The following is a 23,476-nucleotide window of genomic DNA, read 5'->3' as shown; positions in this document are numbered from 1 at the left end:
ACATGACCTCTTTTCAGTATGCTGTGACCCAGGGCTGTAATTATCTCTGTTGTACAGATAAGAAAACAGCTTTATAGACTGAAGATTTTGCAGGGATTTCAGATCCTAATTTTGAGACTTGACATATTCAGATATTTCTGCTATGATGTATACATTTCTAATGTTTTGCAAAATTATACACTAAAATTTTGAAGGTTAATGGAAAAAATGGACATTCAGTTATACCACCATAAGCCTATGTAGCAAGATCATGAAGAAATGTAATATTATTTTAATAAAAGTCTCAGCGGAACCTTTAAAAATTTTTTAGAAATACATTTTATTGTGTATACGTAAGGTATGCAACAAGATGTTATGGGCTATGTGTAGTTAGTAAAATAGTTACTACAGTGAGCAAATTAACATATTCATCATCTCACATAGTTTCTCTGTTTTGTGTGCGTGTGGCACGAATAGCTAAAACTCAGTCATTTAGCAGAGGTCCCTGATGCAGACTCTTCACTTCTTGGGAAATATTAAGTGTCCACCAATGCTATCCAACAGAATTTTCTTCACTGAGGGAAATGTTCTGTATCTGCTATTTAGTACGGTAGTCACATGTGGCTAATGATCACTTGAAATGTGACTACTGTGACTAAAAAATGGAATTTAAAATTTTATTTAATTTTAATCTATTTACATTTAAACAGCTACATATGGCCAGTGGCTACCAAACTGGAAATAGCAGGTATAAACCAATTGATTTCCACATTGTGCTGACATCATTTCCCTATTTGCTGATCCATATGAGCTAATTCACGTGCTAGATAGAGGTGGTGCAGCAGACCAGACTGGTCTTATAACCAGTATGCTCTGTTCCTGTCCTGAGATAAAATTGGAACTAGCTTACATCTATATGCTGCTAGCATAGATCAACTTTGTAATGACAACACAAAGGGTTATAATGGGTTATAACCCTTTTAAATAGAAGCCTGCTCATCCCTGAACACAGCTTAGCCTCTGAGCTTGTGCAAACTTTCTGTATCATTAATATGTAAATCTTACCCTCAGTAGGTAAGCTCTTTCAAAACTGTGATCCACTTAGTATGTCCTTGTTTCCCTGTGAATAATCTTACCAGACAAGCACATTTTGCATTTTAATTTGCTGTGTGAGTTTAGTTTCTAGAAACTACTAAGCCATTTAATGTCAATATTTTTTATTAGTCAAAAAGAATGATTATGATTTCCAAAATAAAAGTTGTCTAGCAAATACATATTAAAATGAATTTTGTAAACATATATTAAAATATTTTAAATACACTCAATATTAAATATATTTGAACTATATGATTTTTCATTTTGTATGTGCACCTAGACTATTTTAAATAAAATAGCTGTCAGAAGAGGATGACAAGTTGTGCAATGTTAAAAAGCTGGAGTGTATTTAACACTACAGGGTTAGACACTATAGTGTTATAGTGTTACACAGAAAGGAAAATAATTATGAATTAAAGTTGGAAACGTAAACTTTTTATACCACTCATATATACGATTTTTTTAAGGCTTGTGGGACATGGTCCATATGTAGTGGGAATTCTCAAATCCACCTGAAAAGCAGAATGCATGAAGATTTACAATAGATCATCCTTGGAATTACTTTGTCTCACTACCTGTTTTCTCATTAAAATGGTTGCCTTTAATATGATCTGCATAACTAGGCTGTAAAATGATGATTGAAGATAAAACTAGGAGCCTAATAGAATTTCCCACAAACTAGTTCTCCTCATTGACCCAATAGTTTTAAGTATTGTTTTAAGACGTTTTCTTTTTTAAAAACATACATGAGGAATGGCTATTATCAAGCTCATTAACATATCCTCTACCTCACATACTTACATTTTTGTGGTGAGAACATTTAAGATTTTTTTTCTTAGCATTTTCAAGTGATTCGAAACTATTTTTACAATATGTTTTAACATATTTTCTGAAAAAATTAGAGTCTTTAGAAGAGATATTCTAGAACATTTTACTTCACCATTTGTGGAAACTATGGATGAGTGGCAGCCATTGTTGGCAAGTAGAGAGACTAGTCATAGACAATTTATTTAAGCCAATTTCCAAGTTAATATAGGTGAAATTATGATAGGATTTAAGTCTTTGTAGAGAGAAAGTGGGAGAAGTAACCTTATATAATTGCAGAGAAACTATTAGGGCCAGTTACACTATCCCAGCAAAAATATTGCCCAAGTGATGTCTTGCAGAATGATGGCTTCCTATATATCATCAAGCTGAAGATGCCATTAACAATAAGATACACCATTATTTTCTTAAAAGGAAAAATGCTGTCAGTTCAACTGTGACATGCCTTCAATTGCAAAATATGGCCTGTGTTCAGAGCTGTTAAAATGTGATAAATATGTCCTTAAAATTACATGAAATGGGGTAATTTTTTTCACAGAGATTACTCTGGTGCAATATTTTTTGTAAATAATGCAGACTGATATCAGGAAAATCCTTCATTCTGTACAGGTCAGAACTCCAGTGAGGTTTCACTCCCTCTGGAGAGTGTTTCTAACTCCAACACTGATCGGAATTAGGTGCCTGTCCTGTGAGCTCCTACAACACCTGTACACGGCTCCACTGAAGCTTACCTCAACAGTCAGTTTATTGATTTTCTGTACCTACCACAGGATTTCCAAAGCCCTGAGGGCATATGATAAGCTTTTAAAAAGTTGTACCATAGTGCCCAGCATGTGGTTGGTGCTGAATGACTCCCATGAAGGAACAAATGGATGGATAATACACAGAAGGGGTGCTGATGTAGTGATGTAGTAGCCACAATGCCAAATTAAGTTTTTCCTTTTAAACTCTTCCAAAGACTAACTTCCCACATCTGAATCATGTTTCAGAGACATTTTCAAGTTATCCTGAAAGCTATAAAATTTAGTGCCCTCTTGGATAATGTGATGCAGAACTAAAACCTGAAGGTAGTTACAGTGAGCTAAAATAAAAAAAATACGTACAAGAAAAGTTGTGATTGTGTACTGATATGGTTATGCTTTGTGTCCCCACCCAAATTTCATCTTGAATTATAATCCCCATAATCCCCACGTGTCAAGGAAGAGACCTGGTGGAGGTAGATGGATTATGAGGCGGTTTTCTCCAGGCTGTTCTTGTGATAGTGAGTTCTCACAAGAACTGATGGTTTTATAAATGTTCGGTAGTTCCTCTTGCATGCATTCTCCTTCCTCCCGCCTTGTGAAGAAGGTGCCTTGCTTCCCCTTCTTCTTCTGCCATGATTGTAAGTTTCCTGAGGCCTCCCTAGCCATGCTGAACTGTGAGTCAATTAAATCTTTTACCTTTATAAGTTACCCAGTCTTGAGCAGTTCATTATAGCAGTGTGAAAATTGACTCATATATGTATTAATAATTTATACATTTTGTTTTTGTGTGCGTGTATAATGATCCACTTGCCTTTTTAACTCACACTTCATATTAAGTGTAACTTAAAAATAAATGAGACATGTCTGTGTGTGTGTGTGAGTGTGTCTTTAACAAAATGAAAAGGAAATCATATTTCTTTCCAGATAAATGGATGAGAATGAAGGGTGCAACATAGCATAACTGAGTAAAAGGAAATTAACAAAGAAATTATAATATTAAAAATTATTGGGTAATAATAATTTTGACTGGGTCTAACAGGATAGTAGGACCTATAAGGTAAGGAAATGAGGATATTGGAAGCAGAAAATTACTGCTTTTCCCCTCTTAAAAGGTAATGATAACAGAAGACATATAGATAGATAGATAGATAGATAGAAATGAATCAATAATAAAAGATTGGACAAACATTCTTCTTATGCCTTGTGATGTAAAACTGAAGAAAATTGAGTCCTTTATATTTTGTCCATCACAACACTAACAGTTTGATTTTTTAGATGCCTAATGTCCCTAATTTAGTCATGTCAATGAATGTTCTACTAGGGTACTCAGCAAAGTTTTGCCATCCTTAGTTGCATAATTTGGATATGGTCAACCAGTGCTTCGTACCAAGATAGCTAATTGTGTGTGGTAATATAGTGCTCACTCCTCTCTTTAAAATTTTGTATTACTAAGTTATGAGATTAATGCTGCTACAGTTGTAAACAATTATGGGATCTTAAGTTCTTTAAGACTACATAAAGGTATTTGTACTATTTTTATATATTCAATAACTTGCTTTGTCATATATGTAAGTATATATTTTTGAATAATTTTGCTTGACATAACATGCATGAATTTGCTGTGAATTAAAGGCCAGTCCTTATATACATGGTGAAATATGGTATATTTCTGTCCCTGGTAAACCCACAACTGGGAAGCAGATAATATTCTTGTCCAGTAACACTAACTTTTGGGAAACATAGTTTGTCCTAGAAATGACTGACATAGGGCTCATGGTTTTAAATACTTTTATTGAAGATTATGGTAAATGATAATAAAAAATCAAGAAAAAACCAATTTCCAAATGTCTTCCTGATTTTTACATCAGAACATAATTTTTATGTACATATAATAACCATTTGAAACAACTTTCGAATTAGCCAATATTTTATTTCCCCCAGGTGATGAAAGTAGACACTTATATGAGTTTCTTTTGCAGTGAGTTTCATGCAATTAAGTCAAACAAGAACAATTTTTGTAAACCACACACTGGAAAAATTAAATGGAAGTTGTACATAAATGATTAAGAGTGCGTTATTACCATAAGTAAAATTGTTCATTTCCTTTACTTCGTTAAAATTTTTATCATATATATTTACTTTATTAATATAAACTATACTTCTTAGTAAACCTCACCAAACTATAAATCATTAAAAAATTTTTACCAATATATTTATATCATGTAGTATTAGAATGTGTCTTGCTGAACACTTTATAGGAACACTATTTTCAACACATTCAGGTGAGGTAAGATATTTTTCTTGTATTTCCTCCTAATGATATGGTTGACTGTAAAAGAACAATAATCACTATTGTCTCAAAGTAAATAGGCTTTGAGACTCATTAACCACCTTAGTTTTGCTTCAGCTATTAATCTGAGAAGGCATTTATTACTTTGCATATTACAGTCCGATAGAGAATATCAGTTAATTAATTCCAGTGGGAGATTTTGGTATCATCATAAACAACATTTTAAAAAATAAGCTAATCTTATAGGAAAATGGAAAGTGGGTGTGTGTGTGTGTGTGTATGTGTGTGTGTGTGCATGTGTGTGCAAAGAGAAAGAACTGCAAGTAATACTGTTTTCACATTCATGGAAGAGACAAGTAGTTATAGCTCAGAAATTCACAGAACTGAAGGTGACAGGATACACTTTGATAGGAAGTCAGCACATCAGCATAGTATGACAGTTAACTGTGTAAGCTCTGGGGAAATCTTGGGTTCAGATACTTGCTTTATTGATTATTAGCTGTTAGACCTTATGCAAATTACTTCTCTTTTCTAAATCTGGGGTTTGTCAACATAAATTGGAATAAAAATAGTACCCCAAAAAGAGTGTTTAAAAAAATTAAGGTACTGTTTGTCAAATATTCACAGTAATGCTAAATAAATCTTGGCTGTTATTATTAGATACTAGGAGTCCACGTGATATAAATGTCTTCTTCCCAATCATATCATGACACATAGGGAAATCTAAAATTAAAGTGAGAAAAATTTAATATCTCTTATGTTTCAGTATCCCTATACTTGGATGTAGGTTCACTGGAATAAAAATGGAATGGAAATATCTATTCTGTATTCTTGGAATTTTGGTGTGGTCTGTCTTTCTAGAGTCTGCTAGTCTAATTTTTTAACACAAAGCAGACAGTTGCTGTGTTTTATGCATAATCTTAAGTATTTATTTTTGTGTAATTATAATTTATTTTAAATATCTTTGTGTTTAGGCTTAGTATGACTGTTGTAAATATTTTGAGGTAGATGGATACTGTGCCTATGATATTGGGCAAGTAAAATTAGCATTGCTTAATCACCTCTATCATGGCTGCATTAATATCAGCTCCTTCATGAGCTGATATTAATTTCCAAAATAGTGCATTGTGAAAGATGAGTGGTATGCAGAGGTAAATTACTATTATGCTTGCAATAATTAAAGAAAATAAATTAAAAATTGATTGCAAGTGTAAGTTGAAATTAATCCATATAGACTAATAGTTTATCCATATAAACCAATTTATTGAACCAATTATTTATTGAACACCTGTCACGTTCAATTTTCTATGTTACATCTATGCTGTGTTAACACACTAATTTTATTTATGTAGAAATACATATTTAGCAACTGGAGATACAGACACAAACCAGATATAGTTTTGAGCATGAATTAGATTTCAAAATGGTGGATGCCATAATAGAAGTACAACAGTGAGTCATGGAAGCCCAGAAATGGATCTACCTGATCACAGACTTCTAGGAGGGTTTTCTTAAGGCTCTGATGATTAAATTCGAGTGGAGAATATGCAGAATACTTTATCCCACCTTGGGAGATGAGGAAAAGACGGCACATGACTGCCTGTACCATTGAAATTTATAAGTAACACTATTCTATGGGATTAGGAAAACCTCACTGAAAGGGTGTATTAAGTCACTTTGGCCAATAGTAATCTGGTTCTTGCTGCATGCAAAGACCTTAAGGATTTGTGTACCATTGAGAACTAACCTCAGCTTCTTATGTAACAAGCAGAGGTGAAGGAGTGGGGGGAAAATGCTATAAGAAGATCGAGTCTTTGATTATGAGATGAGAGTGGTGTGATTGGTCTTGACAAATATACTCTGTTCAAATAAATTCTGAAAAGGTAGCCTTGTAGGAATCCAAGTACCAGAGGAGCTGTTATTGTAGTGCTACTGCCGGCCACATCCATCTTGGATAATTTCTCCATTTAGAGAATATGGTGTCTTCAGAATTTAAGTGGGAATTTGGGGGCCAGGTAGAGGAAATGAGTCTTCTTATCTTGCTTCCCTTTCTCTCTCCCTTTGCCCTGCCTTGCCTTGCCTTGCCTTGCCTTGCCTTTTCTTTCCTTTCCTTTCCTTTCCTTTCCTTTCCTTTCCTTTCCTTTCCTTTCCTTTCCTTTCCTTTCCTTTCCTTTCCTTTCCTTCCTCCCTTCCCTTCCCTTCCCTTCCATTCTTCCCTTCCTTTCCCTTCCCTTCCCTTCCTTCTTTCCTTCATGTCTCTTTTTAAATGTCTAGAATTTAATATTGAATGCTATTTGGGTGAATGGGTTATATTGGGAGGGTCTTAATAGGCTCTTTTGTCTCCAGCTCATCTGACTAGTTCAGACTGATCACCTGGCATGATATGTAAGTCAAATAAAAGCATTTGCCTTTTTGGTGGCACTTAGGGATGACAGGGAATGATGGGCAAGGACCATGGTAGAAGTTTGGAATATTCACTATAAGAAAAGGGAGATGGAGGTGAGCAATGATATGCAGAAAGAATGCCAAATAGCAGGGTGTTGCACCATGAACCCTGATTGACCCTTGAGTTGGTTATTGCCTTAATCTACACAATGCAGCATTTTCTCTAGTAGCTCTCAGAACAGAGTATTTGATTGGAAGGAAGTTTGAGATTCCAGGGTGTAATCATGGGATTCTGCGGTTCTAAAGTTGAATGATTTTAAGCTGCACAGATGCTGCAACATCTTGTCCTGTACAACTTTTTAAGTTTTGTGGGAAGTGGCACATAGTAAGTGATCAGTAAATATTTCTGAATGAGTAAATGAATGTGTGAAGATCATTAAAGTCAACATGATCAAGAAAATGTGAGACCAGAGTGTTATGAATTAAATTATTCCAATATGTCAATAGAAGTTGAGATGAAAAGGAATCAGGTACCCAACACTCAGGCATTACTTAGATATCCCAAATCCTTATGGCCAGTAGCTTACTGGATATCTTCACTTGAGTATGTATAGGTATCTTAAGTTTACCCTAACTTAGTTAGAAATTCTGATTCTCATCTTTTCCAATCCTTCTGTTTCTCTAGTACCACCCTTATACATAGATAAAAATGGTCCCTACCGTTGGCACTGTGCTTACTGTGACTTCTTTCAGCTATGGCTCACTTTTTGGGGCAAAATGGTCATATGCTCACTGCAAGGCAGTATTTTCGTCCACATCAGAACCAAGCTCTAAGTATCCTGAGTCTAAGAGTTACTTTCCCAAATGGCCCATTTTCCACTTTTGGCTCTGTACAGCTCTCAACCCCAGGTTCATTCTCAAAAAGGTGGATGGTGTCACTAGTGTGCATACCTTGAGGCTCACTAAGTGAATATTTGCACCGGTGGGAGACTGGACAGAACTGGATATTTAAATTGGAGTGTCCAAATGAATGCGAGTGAGGGTACTGGCTGAGAAGGATATAGCAAGGTATGAAAAATAAAGGGTTTAGGCTGGGGGCCAAGGGCCAGCGTTCTCTGTGCACAGAGAACACAGAGAATTTTTCCTGCCCAAAATTCCAAGGAATTTGAAAATTATGTATTTAAGCTAAGCATAAAGTTTATTACCAGGTGTTTTTATGAATGTAGAATGATACAACATATTATTTAATGGATTATTAACTTCATTATTACTTTTTTTTTTTTTTGACACAAAGTTGCAATCTGTTACCCAGGCTGAAATGCAGTGGCATGATCTCGGCTCACCACAACCTCTACATCCTGGGTTCAAGCAATTCTCCTGCCTCAGCCTCCTGAGTAGCTGGGACTACAGGCATGTGCCACCAACCCCAGCTAATTTTTGTATTTTCAGTAGAGACAGGGTTTCACCATATTGGCCAGGCTGGTCTCGAACTTCTGACCTCGTGATCTGCCTGCCTTGGTCTCCCAAAGGGCTGGGATTACAGGCATGAGCCACTGCACCCGGCCACTTCATTAATACTTTTAAAACACTTAAGCACATGTTGAACTTCATTTGGAACCAAGCCTTGGGGCCCACAGATATTATGGATGAGTCTACCTTCCTCTAAACTTTGCTGTCTCAGTTGATGACGTCACCATCCATCCAGTTGCTCAAGATAGATAGTTAGAAGTTATCCTTAATTCTTCTCTTTGCCTTGCTCTTATTTTCTGATACAGAAGCCTTAAGATTCTTGTATAAAATGTATGTTGAAATTTTATGTATTTCTTCCTATATCCATTGCCACCACCCAGGCCAAGTCATGTCATTTCTAGCTTAGATTTGTTGAAATAGTCTCCTTAGCTGGACTTTCATGTTTACAAGCTCTAATCCATTCTCTACATAGCAGTTAGAAGTCATCCTTCCAAAATGCAAATCAGATCATGTCACAAGCTGGCTTAGTCCTTCAGCAGATTTTCATTACCCTTAGAACAATATCCAGATTCTTTGCAGTGGCTTACAAGGCCCTGGCTGACTTGGCTCCTGCTTATCTCTCCAACCTTGTCTTGTTTCCTCTTGACGATTACATTTCAGAAACACAGTCTTTCTCGGTTTTCAAAAAAAGCTTTATTTGTGCCCAGAATATTGGCTATTTCTCTCTCTGCATGAAATTTCTTTCCTTGGCTCTTTTCACTACTGGTTTTGTCACCTTTTTGATGTCTGAGATTTTATTCCATCTACTAACAGAAGCTTTATTTGGCCTCAAACTTGTGGGACTGCCCCCACTCCTGATTTCCACCCTCACGGTGTCCTCTTTATTTCCTGTGTTACACTTAGCACAGTCTCAAATGTGTGTGCTTGTTTATATGACTGCTCATCTAGAATGAGTACTGCATGAAGACAGAAACCATGTATCTCTTTATTTCTATTGTATTGTTATCACTCAGACCCATGCCTGACACATTTGTAGAACCAATATGCTTTGTGATGAATGAATGACTGAGAAGAAATGAGAAGTAGGTTATTTAGTGAGTTTAATAGAAGGAGTGGAGCAGCTGATCATTATGGGTAGAGCAGGAGTTCCCAATCCCTGGCTGTGGACCAGTACTGGTCTGTGGCCTGTTAGGAACCAGGCCACACAGCAGGGGGTGAGCTGCCAGCTAGGGAACTTTACCGCCTTAGCTCCATCTCCTGTCAGATCAGCAGTGGCATTAGATTCTCATAGGAGTGTGAACCCTATTGTCAACTGTGCATGCAACGGATCTAGGTTGCATGCTTCTTATGAGAATCTAATGCCTGATGATCTGAGGTGGAACAGTTTCATCCTGAAACCATCCCCATCTATATACCCCACTAACCCCCTCCCTGCCATCCATGGAAAAATTGTCTTTCACAAAATTGGTCCCTGGTGCCAAAAAGGTTGGAGATCACTGGTGTAGAGTATATCAAAACTATGTATTTTTTTTTTTGTTTTTTTGTTTTTGTTTTGTTTTGTTTTTTGAAATGGAGCTTTACTCTTGTTGCCCAGGCTGGAGGGCAGTGGTGCAATCTCAGCTCATCGCAACTTCCGCCTCCTGGATTCGAGTGATTCTCCTGCCTCTGAGCGATTCTCCTGCCTCAGCCTCCCGAGTAGCTGGGATTACAGTGTATATACATATATGAAATAAATGGTGGTTGGGAAGCAATATGACTTAAAAGGGAGATAATTTACATCTACATCTACTACCCTTTCAATTGTACTTAGCTGAAGACTTCTTTAGAAAAGTTCAAATTTTTTTTGAAAAGGAGTAGTAGAGTGTGTTTGAAAAATAGAGTTTATCATTGAAGTTAAGTTCTAATTTCTCTATACAGTGTTTAAGAACAATTTTCAAAATTAAAAATCCAGTTGGATTGTGACCAAGATTTAGTGACCTCCTTCCAGGACAGGATTTTTGGAGTGTGGATCACATAGCAATATGTTGCTATCAATATCTGTTAGTTGATCTCAGCTGATGTGTTATTAGTGAATTAATGGAGTGGACTAGAGTACCTTGCACGATAGGTTTGGTATTGTTTCATGGAATTTGATTCAGTTGTGCGTATGTACATGTTTATATTTTTGTCTGTGGTAGGCTTCCAGAAAAAATTGTATTTCTTTTTTTTTTTTTTCTTTTTGAGGCAGAGTCTCACTCTGCGGCCTAGAGTGGAGTGCAATGGCATGGTTTCATCTCACTGAAACCTCCAACTCCCGGGTTCAAATGATTTTCCTGGCTCAGCCTCCCGAGTAGCTGGAACTACAGGTGCATGCCACCACACCTGGGTAATTTTTGTATTTTTAGTAGAGACGGGGTTTCACCATGTTGGCCACACTGGTCTCGAACTCCTGACCTCATGATCCACCCGCCTGGGTCTCCCAAAGTGCTGGGATTATAGGCGTGAGCCACCACGCCTGGCACCAAAAAAATGTATTTCTTGAAAAGGCTCTAATAAAAAACATTTGAAAGCCACTGTTCTAGTTGATAATGATTGTAAAATCTTTGTGTATAGTTCTTGCTAGTTCAGTCTTATTAATAGTTTCATTGAGAGAGAATTCAATAGGTATTTGTTTGTAAGTACTAACAAAAAATTGTACATTCAATACTTATCAAACAAAAGTTACATGATCTTATTCTTCCACTATTAAATTTTTATTTTATTTTTAAATTTTGATTTTTTGGCATTTCACCTACAAGTCTTTTTGTCTTATTAGAGTCACACTATGTGATGGTATTTTTTCTTTATCCACAATCTCCCCTGACTCCCCTGTTACTATTATGGAATAATGTAAAGTTAAGAATTAATTATGATTACAGTAGTTATGGGTAATTAGGTACTATGAATCAAATCTTAGAAATCACTTTCATTATTGTAATAGTGCCTCAGAAAACAATTTTTCCTCTTTGACTTTTTAAATTGTTAATACTATCATAAATGGCATTTATGTATTCATTTACCAACTATTGATCAAAAACTACTTTGTGTCTACCATCAGAATTTAAAAGACACCTTCCTAGACCATAGAGAAGGCTTACTGACATGGCACATACAGAATGGTAAACAGATAGCTACATTACACAATGGGATAAGTGCTTCAATAACAATATAGAGCTGTAAGGGAGTGAATTGAAGAGATACTCCCCTATTCTTAAATGTTCAGTGAAATTCCTTTGTCCCAAAGTGCTAGTTAAACGAAGACATAAAGAATAGTCTAGCAAAAAAAAAAAAAAAAAAATGTGATTGTGGTAGTTAATGTCCCAGTCAGAGAAAATAGCATAGTATGGGAGATGAGGGTGGAGGAGGGCTATGAAATAGAGTCGCAAGAATAAGCCAAGTTAAATAATTTAAGCTCCATCCTGGGTATATAGACTTTCAAGTGTGTGAGAGAGCACATACAAAATTACTACCATAGAAGAATTTTGATGGCACTTTTAATTCAAGTACACTTGACCATAGGTATCTGAGGTAGTACTAGATTCTTGAAAAGAGAACTAATCCAAGACATAAAGGGTATCAACTGATAAAAATCCTGCAACTTTTGTATGCAGTTGGAAATGGTAAGAATACCAGCATTTAGAAGAGAATCTCCAAAATTGGCAGATAGAGGAAAACACTTCTATATGTCTTAGGGTAGTAGGGAAGAGTGCATCATTTGCTATATAAATGGAAATGTTCATCTAAGCTGCATTTTGTATGCACACTCTGTATTAGTCTGGTCTCATAATGCTATGAAGAAATACCTGAGTCTGGGTAATTCATAAAGAAAAGAGGTTTAATTAACTCACAGATCTGCATGGCTTGGGAGGCCTCAAGACACCTACAGTCATGGCAGAAGGCACCTATTCATAGGGTGGCAGAAGAGAGAATGAGTGCTGAGTGAAGGGGGAAGCCCCTTGTAAAACCATCAGATCTCCGGAAAGCTCACTCACTATGATCAGAACAGTACGGTGGAAACTGTCCCCATGATACAATTATCTCCACTTGGTCCCACCCTTGACAGATGGGTATTATTACAATTCAAGGTGAGATTTGGGTGGGAACAGAGAGCCAAACCATATCACATCCCCACTTTCAAGATGCATGTAAGCACTTCTGCACCATTGCCATACTCGGGTTCCAGCTCTTTATGGAATTTCATCTCTGGCTATTCATTCATCCATTCATTCATACATGCATACATACCTAAATGCATTTAGTCAATTAATCAATCAGCCATTTTGGGGGCCGAAATTTATAAGGCAAGTAATACTTTTAGTTTCTTTGATAGACACCATGATCAGAAACATAGTCTCTTTCTTAAAGGGAAAATAGGAAGTCTTGTGAGTCATAACAGACGCATGCATAAATTTCTCTGAGTGTTCATAAGAAACACAAGCAAGATTTCACAGAGGCAGTGGAATTTGAACTGAGTCTTGAGAAATAAGCAATATCTGAACATGTAGAATGCAAAATAAAGGATAAGCAAGTGCTAATGCCCAGAGGGTAATACATATTAAATAACCAATTGCTACTTGTGTTTCTTACACTAGAAGACAACTTGGAACTATTTATCCCAAATATTAATTTCCAATTTGGGGTCCTGAGACAGTAACTTCAAAACAGTTGACATTAACTTCCAGTCCTTTTTTTCATTCCAGCCTATAATAATAATTTGTGTAGCTGCCCACATCTCTCACTAAATGTTAAGATAACTCCGGTTTAAAATATAAATAATTGGAGAATAATTAGATATTTTGAGATTAAGAAAGAGGATGGAACTTACAGAGGAAAGATAAATTATAGTTAGAAGTAACCTTGAGGTACTTCTTGCCCAATTTCTCATTTTACATATGAAAATATAAATTATGTGACATCCCAAGGTTGGGCACAATTGTAGTGGCAGAGCTGAGACTGGAACTCACAGTTCCTGACTTGCAGTGATTTTCTCCCCATGATAAATCTGATTTTGAAATATAGGATAAGAAGATTGCTTGTAGAATTAAAACCTGAGAACTTGAGTGTAATATAAGTGAAATAGAAAATTGCTAAAATAGTATTTAGACATAATTTTACTTGGATATCACTCCTAATTAGTTTGAGAAGTAGGTAGGACATAAATAACAAATAAATGAAGTAATGTATACTCAAATAAACAAAGCTTAATCTAATATAGTCCTCATATATAGGGTTAATTGTTGAAAATCCACTAGTGCCAATAGACTGTATATAAGTATAGAAATATCTTCAAATTCCTGATTTCTAAAAATATATATGTGATATTTCACAAAAATTATTTTATGGTAGCTAATATAGTTAAGGAAATGTGTATTTCATTCCATAAGTTAAATATTTTATGAAATTCTCAAAACAATGTATACATGGAGAGTTGCAACCAACCCTAAAAATAAATATTAATAAATATTGCAGGAGAATTTTTGAAGATGATACAAATTTATTCAGTTAATATGGATGACCAAAATAAATAAAATAACATGATTAAACAGAACTTTCTGGAAATTTAGTATACTAATGAATGTTATAAATATCCTGTGAATAATGTGAACAGGAGCAAATTTTGGTATTTAAAAACCTATTTATTTACATTAGTTAAAATATGAATTAGTTGTATAATAACTTACTCTCTAGTTATTCTCCTTAGAATTCTTACAAATCCTGAAGAAATGGAACTTTAAGTTTTTCGACTTTCATACCAGTATAGTTACTACTATGGACACTACTTGTTACTACTATTTACTACTAATGGCTCTCATTTTTGAGCACATTTTTATGCCAAGCACTGTGCTAAGTCCTTTCTCTACATTTTCTCACTTAATTCTAATAATATTCGTGCAAGTTTGTTATTATCACCCACATTTTACAGATGAGGAAACAGCGTCTCATGGGGAATAAGGAAATGATTCAAGTCAAGCAATCATTAAATAGCGCAGTTGGTACTTAGGCCCAGGCCTCTCTGATTCCAAAGCCCATGCTCTTGACTTCCATGCTACACCACCTCTGTTCAGTTGCCACATATGTATGGAGCCTCTAGACACTAACACTCTTTTAGATGTTAGGGATGCCAAGAACAAAAGAACAGCTTCAGCCTTTCCAGACTTTCTCCAGAAGAGAAGACATTTAACTAAACAATTGCAATGGAATCTTACAGTTGCTGTGGCAGTAAGGCATAAGAACATAGTCAGCTCATCAAAGAAGTCGTATCCTTTCTACTTACAAATTCCAAGGAAAGGCTTTTTATAAGAAGTGATGCTTGAGCTGAGACTAGAAGATAAAAAAATGTTGGATGGATGAGAGAATGAATAGTTGTCCAGATTTGAGAAAAGACTAAGAACCATGACACGGCATGGGGAAAAGTATAGTTTTCAAATTGACTGAAGTGAGAAATACAGCTAGAGAAAAAGGCACATGTATTAGCAAATATCGTGTGACTTTTATTCACATTAATCACATATAAGAAAGGTTACAATGTATTCCATAGTTATTGAGATACTGTTGATGACCTTATAGTACTGAAAAAAATGGCCATATTTGTTCTCTGTGTTCACTCTGAACGTAAAGCGCAATGCCATGAAAGGGGCCACACTGGGAAGAAGAAAACCAGTAAGGAGAATGTAAACATGACTCCCGGTGAGGGCTGGAGGGCCTTTTTAAAGATTTTACTTTTTCTGTTTTTAAAACATATTTCTTGGGTTAGATGAACCTAAGAAAATATATAGAGTTCTGTTTATTTCTTACATACTTTAAGTTACATGTTTACATCTGCAAATATCTCTGTAGTTGTTGGGTTATCATTGTCCATCAAACTCTTTCGAAGTAGTCATTACATCCTTTTCAAGTACACATCTATTGAATAGTTACCATATACCAGGCCCTGTCCATGAGAAGATAGTTAAATATCTAGGATTCTGCGTAAGACTGCTCTTCCTGTTCAGAAAAGTTCAGTACAGATCAGGAAACTGAGAAACAAATATAGCAATGTGGGATTTGTCAAAGATATCTGATATATAGGTATTTAATAAATAATAAAGGTGACATTTAGGATCATCATGGAAAAGGCAGATTATTCCAAAAAAAGGCTTTAATAAAGCCAGCTAATCATTTGGGGGAAAAAAGGTCTGGTCAGTACTCCACTCTTTACACCAATATAAATTTCGGATGAATGGGAGATTTAATCATGAAAACTGAAAATAACCCAAAATTTGGGTGACTTACCAACCCAAAATTTGGCTGACTTAGAATGTGGGGGGATTTTCAGTAAATGATACCAAAGACAGAAATCCATAAGGAAAAGACAAATTTGACTATATAAAAACTTCCAACTTCTCTGCTATGAAATAACATATACATGGTGAAAGAAAAATAACTGTGAAAGTTGTGTTCAACACAAGTGAGAGATGAAAGGTTACTATACACAATAAAATATTAAAATGTATTCAGACTTGCTAATCTAAAAAGTACAAATAAAATGATAATGAGATATCATTTTAGGCTATCCAATTCAAAACTATTTTTTAAAAGTAAAGGATACAAAATTTCAGTTAGATAGGAGGAAGAAGCTAAAGAGACCTATTGTATAACATGGTGATTATAGTTTATAACAATATATTATATTCTTAAAAATTGCAAAGACAGTGGGCATTAAGTGTTCTCACCACAAAAATGGTAACTACCTGAGGTAATGCCTATGACTGTAATCTGACTAATTAACTAGATTTAGTCATTCCACATGTAAATATACTTAAAAACAAAACTTCACGTTGTTTTGAAGAGAGATGGTAGGCATATATGTGTTGTATAACAATTTTATCTGTCAATTAAAAAAGCTATATAATATGAATGTGTGATTATATAATATTAATATCCTATAAAGTGATCATATTATAACTGTGTGGAATTATAATGATGTTATATTTTAATAATATAATAAAACCGCCATTAAAAGTGGTATAGTAATATTCCTGAATATGGAAGAAACCTTTCGCATACTCTAGATAAAATTTCTTTCTTTCCTACATTTGCATTTTAAAATTTGTATTTTCTTTTTTTCTTTTTTTCTTTTTTTAAAGACAGGGTCTTGCTTTGCCACCCAGACTAGAATGTGGTGGGGCAAAATCATAGTTCACTGTAACCTCAAACTCCTGGGCTCAAACGATCCACCTGCCTTAGCCTCCCAAACAGCTAAGACTGCAGATGTGCACCACCACACCCAAATAATTTTTAATTTTTTTTTGTAGAGATAAGGTCTCACTGCATTGCCCAGGTTGGTGTCAAACTCCTAGCCTTGAGACATCTTCCCGACTTGGCCTCCCAAAGCTCTGGGATTACACAGTCGCATTCATCCTATATTTACATTTTACATGTGATGCATTTTTATATTCAGAGAAAACAAAAACTTCAATTTTGTAGGAAAAAAATCTAATGCATTTGGTGGAGACATTTTATTACTATGGCAGATCTGGGTTCTAGGTATACCCATAACATTGTGTCACTAGTGTGAGGGAGCTAGACTAACTCCCACCCCAAAGCACCTCACTCATTCCAGCTTTGGTCTGCTTTAGGTCTGGTGCTGAGTAGATTTGGAATTAATCCTTTCCTTTTAAATTTGAGACAGCAGAAAGCAAGGACTAGTACTGCTTCTTAGTCACCACTCTGCCACCTCCATTCTTCCAACCGTTCAAACTCAAAACCCTGGAGTTTTGGGTGAACTTTCCTTTTCTTTGTCTTAGCCAACATCAGTACTCACCAAGTCCTACTCATTCTTCCCTCCATTCTTTTTCCTTCACTTGGACCAACATTATCATATTCTGGGGTCTCATGGGTATTGATAATGCAATAACTTTCTAGTTGGTCTTGTTTCCCTCTGTCTTTTTCCCTTTAATTTATCCTAACATTGCTACTTAAATTCTTGAGAATATCATGTTTCATCTTAGTCATTTTCTATTACCTTTTGGATGGTGATTTCCTTTCTTTCCTTACTTCAGATGAAAACTGTGGAACTTGTAGCTGGCCAACTATTGTTCTAAGGATGTGCAGTGAGCTTTTCAGTCTCATTTGTCTGTAGTATCCTGATGCACCTTTGATTGTCTTGCCTTCCTTTCTTACTTGTTGGCATCTCTTTTACCTATTTATCTTTTTGCATCTCTCTATGGAGTGAAGTATAAACATAAATATCATAAAGAAAAGCCAGATAACTCCAATAATTTTCAGTGTATTAGGCATTTTTGGAAAAAAATCCAGAGTTAAATTGTTTACACACTTTCAAGAGTCTAGTCACTGCTAATTTCTCCTCTTTGCTCAGTCATTTCTTAGCTTTGGCAGATTGGCCCATTTGTTCATTTGTCTTTTGACTCAAATAAAAATGGTGTCTTTTCTAGAAAGCTCTGTAAAGGATACCTTTATATATGTATTTTCTTATTCTCTGTTATAAAATGACATGCTTCTTTTTCACATCTTCAACAGAAATAACATAATCTTGCAAGACTTCTTCAACCTGAATCCTTGAGCTTAAACTGATGACCAGGATACAATGTGATATAAGGATTAAGTACTTGATCTTTAATGTTAAGATAGGGATTTATTTTAAAAAGCATGTTTCATAACTGATTCAGCTGGGTGACTTGGGGAAAGTTACTTAATCATTTTAAGCTCCAGTTTCCTTCTCTGGAAAGTGCTACCATTTTTGAGCTATTTTCCTTCATTGGAATGTCCTTTCCTTTCTGTCCACCTGCCCACCTTTTAAACATTTTAAACATCTTAAAATCAATTTTCTGAGAGGACATGCAACTTTACTTCATTAAAGTATTTACTAAATTGCAAAATTTTATTTATTTATTTATTTATTTATTTTTTGAGACGGAGTCTCGCTCTGTCGCCCAGGCTGGAGTGCAATGGCACAATCTCAGCTCACCACAACCTCTGCCTCCCAGGTTCAAGTGATTCTCCTGCCTCAGCCTCCCAAACAGCTGGGACTACAGGTGGGCGCGACCATGCCTGGCTAATTTTTGTATTTTTAGTAGAGACGGAGTTTCGCTAAATTGGCCAGGCTGGTGTGGAACTTCTGACCTTGTGATCTGCCCGCCTCAGCCTCCCAAAGTGCTGGGATTACAGACGTGAGCCACCGCGCCTGGCCTAATTGCAAAATTTTAGAATTGGAAATGTTTTGCTTTGTTCTAAGTAGCATTTTCCATTTTGTTTATTTTGAATATTTTATGACAATTGTTATTCAAAGTTTGCATTCTTCAGACTTTCTTTTTATTTAATTATAATGTGAAAATTAGTTGACAAGTGAAATTTTATTTTCATTTTAAGAATTTGTAGCAAAATACACAAATATTCAGATGAAGTTGAAATACAGGCTAAGAAGTCAGACAAACTGATTTGGGGCAACTGAAACACTTTAGACATAGATATTCATTATCAGCTTCCCCTCTTCCACAATAAGATTTGAAATATGCCCCTTTTACTTCATGTACCGATTATATTTCAGATTGCCAATTATGGCTCCTTGAAATATGGTAAGAATTTGTATTAAACCATTTCTTGTTGCTGTAATTTGTAGTCAATTTGATGTTGGCATGGCCAGAAGATAACCTCAGAATGTCCTGCAAGATTTTGATGTGTAAGTTATATAAATCACAGAAGAAGAAATCCAGAATTGGAATCTTGAATATTAACAGTTTACCTTAGCAGAGATGCTAAAACCTCAACACAGCATTGGATAGTTAGTAATACTTTTAGTACATACTATGTTACTAATTCAAAGAGGGTGAAACTACATTGATATGAGTTGCTAAATATTATCCAATGCATTTCTTTTTCTTTTTCTTTTTTTTTTTTTTTTTTGATACAGAGTCTCATGCTGTTGCCAGGCTGGAGTGCAGTGGTGTGATCTCGGCTCACTGCAGTCTCCAACTCCCTGGTTCAAGCGATTCTCCTACCTCAGCCTCCCGAGTAGCTGGGATTATAGGCACGTGCCACCACACCCAGCTAATTTTTGTATTTTTAGTAGAGACAGGGTTTCACCGTGTTGGCCAGGATGGTCTTGATCTCCTGACCTCATAATCCACCCACCTTGGCCTCCCAAACTGCTGGGATTACAGATATCACCAACATGATCCCAGTTCATTAAAGCTGTTCTCGGGGCTGTGTTTCATTTTTATTAGGATATTAGATAGTTTAGTTATACGATATTCAGTATAATCAACTTGAGTAAGATAGTTTGCAACGTATATATTACATTTTATAAAATGGACTAAAGGCATATTTGGAAAGATGAGAACACCATATTTATCAACAAGTTTTTGCATCTGCCCAGTGATATAAAGTAACTCAGGATCACAAAGCAACAATATACATAAATTACAGTAATCAAAATTTATGTTAAGCACAGGCAGTGAACTGTGTAAGAATAAAGTATTTTTCATCGGCTGAACAGTTACCAAGAATTTAGATTCACAGCCTTGGCCAAATGACCCTTGCCCACAGGAAGGGTTCTGTGGGGTTCCTTTATTGCCATTCAGTGGTGCTTGCTTGAGTAGAGTTTGAATCTGCCCATATGATAGGCACCTTTTTTATTGTATAATAATCCTGGCCAAGTCATGCGATTGGGTTGCCACCTTATGTCTCTAGTAAAGCAAGACACTAGGATTTGTGCTGAAAGGAAAAGAGATGCAGAAAGGGCACACTGGAACTTAAAGATTGCTCTGTGTGTGCCAGACACAGACATTGTAAGGGCTCACTATACTTTTCCAATCAATATCTTCATGAGGTGACTGCAGTGATATTATTTCACTGTGTCAAAAAATGAAGTGACACCTAATAAAAATGCAAAGGAAAAAGCTGGAAACCAAAAGAAAATGGTTTCATGCTTCAAACACAGGTAGAATATAATAAAATGATGGGAGATGATGTGTACTTCAATAAAAGTTTATTAAGCTGAAAGAAATAATATGGTGTAGTATAATTTACTTAATTAGCGCCTAATTAGTAAATAAATGTATTTGGTTCTTAGATGGTGAACCATCTAGGTTCCTGTAGGATAATGATGGCTGTCAAAATTTGATCTCTCCAAATATCCTACAGAAAAATCAACAAGGAGAGTAAATAAAACTCTTTTCAAGCAAGCTTACAGAATAACTAGCAGACCAAGAATACTGCACATTTTAAGATACTTCTAAATGGGAAATACGTTACAGGAAACCTACACAGCCAGTTCCAGAGCCCATGCTGGAACCAGTGTAGGCAGAGAGAGAAGTGAACCGGGGAGGGCAGCAGGATTCTCTTGGTGGCTGGGCATAAATAAGATCACTCCCAAGAGGGAGAAGTACTGAGAACAGGTCTGGCAGCTGGTGGATGAGACCACTGTGTACTAGAGAATCCTAAGGAAGAATCTTAAAGGTATGCAGAGCAGAAGTGACAGTCTTGGGTATGCACTGCCTCAGTGGGAGATTCTCTTAGAGGCTGAGAGGTGAAGGGAATAAAATAAGCAGTTGGTAGAAATTTGAGGTATTAAAGAAAGGAATGAGTATCTGAAAATCATATGACTTACCACTCCCTTTGTGGAAATAATTTTTTAAATACATTTTATTACACTGAAAAAACAAAGTTCTATTGACATCAACAACAATAAAATTCAAATTCTTCTTTCCTAGACAGACCAATTTTCTTGTTATGGAAGAAAACCCTCAGATAATTTAAAATAAATAGAGGAACATCAGGCTGTATTCAAACACCATTACTATAAGAAGAAAACAAAAAGTAAGTCTTTTTTAATCTGATGATTATGATTCCCAAATACAACCCACAACTCAGAAGAAATATTATTAAGCATTTGCATATGTGAAAGAACGTTTCAGATTGAAAATTTAAAAACTCAGGATATGAATTAAAGAAAAGCTGAAGGATGTGGCATAAGAGTTGATAAAATCAGGAAATTGAAGAGAAAGATACACTAAAAGAGGCCAAAGATTTTTTTAAAAATGAAAGTAATTGGAAATCAGCTATTAAAATATGAATCTAAAAAAAGAAGAAAAAAGTACAAAAACAAAACAAAAGAAAAAAGAAAACACTAAAAAATTTAAAAACATAAAATGTGAATCTATAAGAAGAAATTAATAACCATAATGTTAAGCTGAATTGCTTGTAAATCATTTAATAAGCATAAAATATTTTGTAGAATGACCCACACTTTCTCCTTCATAAAAATATAATGGTCTATTATCAGAGGTGAGGTACACATTTGTTTTCAGACAGTATGACATTCATCAATGAATTAAAAATTGGGAAATATTTATAAAATATTTCTTTGATGATGTCCAGAAATTGATCCTATACATATTATGAGGGAAATTATTTTGTTGTAAATATTTTCATTGCATGATATCTGTCCATACATATATATGTATATAGATTTTTTTTTCTCCAAAGACTCAAATCTTCTTGAGGGAAGACTTTGTTCTTTATATTTATATTTCCAGAACATTTCATGATGCCACATGCATCCTAGGTGCACGGTTAACATTTGCTGCCTCAACTGTAGCATATATCAACCAGCTACTACTTACCTTATAACTGCGATATTCAAATTTTTAGTAGAGAGAAACTTGTTATTTTATTATGTCTTGAAATTCATGGTGAACCTGGTGAGTAAGACCAGAGAAGGTGTTGACTGAGCTTGGCAGAGAAGCAAGGGGGAAGATAGGAAAAGTGATGAAAAGTCAAGCCCTTTGAACACTGTAGTGGTAGGGTATGAGAGAGGAGAGGGAAATTTTAGAGCTTCTTCCATCAAGCTTAGTAGGAGTCAGCACATCCATGTGGGCACAGAGTGACAGCAATTCAGAAAACAGGCATGGTGGTGGCTGCTCACACTCAGTTTGTGACTTCCAGATGTGTAATTAATATAATGAATTGGACATAGTCTAGTTTTATGACATCTATAGCATGCATCTTGTTTCTTGTTACGAGTTTACAAGTTGTGGCTCAGAATTAGTGGTTCTACTGTGGACCATGGGGCTTTACCTAGGCTGACAAGGAGGTAAAGACATCTTATACCATGTTAGGCACCATAATGACCTGAGACCTGCAGCAGCTTTCTGTTATAGGTGCCGATGAACTATGCTTCAAAATGGCTTGAGGCTACATAACCACATTGCTAGTTTTTCTCCTCTTGATGTATGCTTTGACAATTCCATGGTTAGTAGGTATACAGAAAATGCCTTAAACATTATGATGTTTTTATTATAGAGAACAGGAGAAACTCTCACCAACTGAACACTTACATAGCTTATAATTCATCCATGGACAACTCAAATAAAACATAACTTGATAAATATAATTGAGTCCCCTCATGCATTAAATAAATTTGGGTCATTTTCTAATTCTATCAGAACCAGGAAATGTAACAAAATCCAATTGTAATATGCTTAAGTAGAAAAATATACCTCAGTTAATAATTTAAAATAGCTACATGTGTTTATACAACGCCTAGCCGTTACATGTCTCAGACCATTAAATGTCTATGGCATTATCACAGAGTAGTTACCTCATTTCCATTGTACAGATGAGGAAACTGAGACATAGGTTAATAGCTTACTCAGAATCACTCAGATAGTAG

At 35.5% G+C, this 23,476-nt stretch overlaps 1 protein-coding gene across 19 annotated transcripts in view; it reads left to right on the top strand.

Moving 5' to 3' along the window:
• RALYL (RALY RNA binding protein like) overlaps positions 1-23,476 on the top strand; it is a 722,276-nt gene that overhangs the window by 33,795 nt on the left and 665,005 nt on the right. The window contains exon 2 of one of the 19 annotated variants that reach the window (XM_055348371.2): positions 21,516-21,621. The exons of the other annotated variants lie outside the window; for them this stretch is intronic. The gene's annotated coding sequence lies outside the window, so the exon portion shown is untranslated. The remainder of the gene's footprint in view (positions 1-21,515; positions 21,622-23,476) is intronic. 19 annotated transcript variants of the gene reach the window in all.

The sequence above is a fragment of the Gorilla gorilla genome, chromosome 7 (assembly GCF_029281585.2).
Source record: "Gorilla gorilla gorilla isolate KB3781 chromosome 7, NHGRI_mGorGor1-v2.1_pri, whole genome shotgun sequence".
Lineage (NCBI taxonomy): Eukaryota > Metazoa > Chordata > Mammalia > Primates > Hominidae > Gorilla > Gorilla gorilla.
Note: the sequence above shows the minus strand (reverse complement) of the source record. Positions and strands in the feature narration are given on the sequence as shown.